Source organism: Rhagoletis pomonella, unplaced genomic scaffold (assembly GCF_013731165.1).
Source record: "Rhagoletis pomonella isolate Grant_MI unplaced genomic scaffold, Rhpom_1.0 Rhpom_scaffold_00006, whole genome shotgun sequence".
Lineage (NCBI taxonomy): Eukaryota > Metazoa > Arthropoda > Insecta > Diptera > Tephritidae > Rhagoletis > Rhagoletis pomonella.
In genome coordinates this window covers 37,338,374-37,340,023 of record NW_023458560.1, presented here as the reverse complement: position 1 = coordinate 37,340,023, position 1,650 = coordinate 37,338,374, and the positions used below count along the sequence as shown (strand labels likewise).

The 1,650-nt window shown below is 33.9% G+C and overlaps 1 protein-coding gene and 1 non-coding gene across 2 annotated transcripts in view; one reads left to right on the top strand and one right to left on the bottom strand.

Annotated features, from left to right (window-relative positions):
- Positions 1-1,650, top strand: part of LOC118740683 (bone morphogenetic protein receptor type-1B-like) — a 740,115-nt gene that overhangs the window by 34,606 nt on the left and 703,859 nt on the right. The gene's annotated exons all lie outside the window — the stretch shown is intronic.
- On the bottom strand, positions 1,013-1,083 carry Trnag-gcc. Its single transcript has one exon. It is a non-coding gene; the product is annotated as a tRNA-Gly (tRNA).

Sequence of the window (1,650 nt, the reverse complement as noted above, 5' to 3'; positions counted from 1 at the left end):
TCTTTATCTTTATCTTTATCTTTATCTTTATCTTTATCTTTATCTTTTCTTGTTTCGTCTTAACTTTTTTCAACTTTTTTTTTATTTGTACCTTTGCACTACAACTGTTTATTTGTAATATTTAGACTTATGGGAAAAGATAACCACAAAGTGCAATTTTTTTTCACATAACTACAAACTATAAAAAAAGGTATGCTCCACTTTTGCACAATACTGTATGCAATTGCAATGCTGTGGTAATTATTTTGTTTTTCTTACACAATTCAATAGTCACTTTAACGTTTAAGCGCGTGCTTTCTAACCACCGCGAAAGTATGTATGTACAAACATACTCGTACTTATGCAGTGCAGTGTATTAACTGCGTCATTAACATGTTTACCACCATCACCACCAACCATAGCCAGCCGCTTTACATACACAGTATTTCGATTGTAACCACAATTGCCCAAGCAGGCGGGTTGGTGCAGCCACTAAAGTGCTCGCGCTTGCCAAGTGGTTAGTCGCTTGATTTGTCTTTAATACAAAGTTAGCTAGTTAGTTAGTTAAAGTTGGTCTAGTTGTTTTTGCATTTTGCATTTTGCGGCTGGACGGCTAGTTGCATGCCTGTCAGCCTACTTGGCAAAGTGGTTTTAGTTGTACACTGTTCACCGTTTGTTTGTCGTTTTCTATTTGTTGTGGCTTGCATACAAACTGACAATGATTTACGGACATAATCAACGTTAATTTGATCAATTTTCATTGATGATCGTACATGACATTTTTGTTGTTATTTACTCGTAACAAAATAAGCAACAATGACGACAAGTGAGTCAGCAAAACTTGATAACACTTTGCTAAGTGAGCTAAAATGAAATAAGTAATTAACTATAAAAAAAAGGGTATTGAATTACTTGCCGCAAGGTGAAATCTAATAAATAGTGAATATTTTAATATATTTTTGCATATAAATTTTAATAGTAAAAAATATTGATTAAAAAAATAACAAAGTAATTAAGAAAAAAAAAATCGTATTGCATCGGCCGGGAATCGAACCCGGGCCGCCCGCGTGGCAGGCGAGCATTCTACCACTGAACCACCGATGCTTGTTATGTACTGTTATTCCATTGCTGTTAACAAAACAGCGAGCGAGACAGCAAATAACAGCGAGCAGGCAAATGCGGCCTGCTTATGCTTTTCACGATGTGTAGATGGTTGTTGTTGTTGTTCATTGTTGTTGGCGTACATCTATTTTTAGATTTATATTCAATTTATTCGACTGCTCTCACTATGGACAGCACTTGCTGCTTGCTTGGATGCGTGATATCGCTGTTAAGTTCTTTGTTGCTGTTAAGTTCTTTATATACAAGTACGCATGTGGCGAATGCCATAGGTATTTTGGCTATGAATACGCCCCGTTATATTCTCAACAGTTTGTATTAAAAGTCTATTTCTCTTTTAGATTGGATTAATTTTAAAATTGCAGCCGCAGAGCTATCTATGTATCAAGCAAAGTAATTAAATAAATAATATAAAAGAAAACTTTTTAATATACTACAACGCTTTTATAAATGGACTAAAAAGTAGAAAATAATATTTCTGTCCCATAGAATTTGTTTTGATAATTTTTGATTTTGAAATTTTAGCAAAAGTCATTATAAACAATCTATGAA